This window comes from Wasmannia auropunctata, unplaced genomic scaffold, assembly GCF_000956235.1.
Source record: "Wasmannia auropunctata unplaced genomic scaffold, wasmannia.A_1.0 LD336106.1, whole genome shotgun sequence".
Lineage (NCBI taxonomy): Eukaryota > Metazoa > Arthropoda > Insecta > Hymenoptera > Formicidae > Wasmannia > Wasmannia auropunctata.
The window spans coordinates 2473159-2473604 of NW_012026784.1; positions in this window are offsets into that span (position 1 = coordinate 2473159).

Sequence of the window (446 nt, forward strand, 5' to 3'; positions counted from 1 at the left end):
TTTTGATTTTTATAATCAGTTTCGTCTAAATAGATGCTTCTGATATATTTCTTAAAACCAGTACCATCAAAACAGACGCTTTTGATTTAGATAATCAATTTCGTCCAAATAGATGCTTCTGATATATTTTTTAAACCAGTACCATCACAATAGACGCTTCTGGCATTACAGCTATTGTACATGCATACATCGAGAAAAAAATCTTGTAATAATAATCAAACTTACATAGTTATGGAAACTTTGGCGATAGTTGCAAGGAAAATAAATTATTTTTTATTTATATTTTATAACTACAATAAACAAAACGCTAATTTCACTTTTATAAATAATATTTACATATTAATTACTATCAAACGATTGGTTACTAATATATTAAAAAAACTGCTTTTTTCAAATTGCTGGAAAAAAACCAGAAAAATTTCGGTTTTTTTCCGAAAAATTAGTTT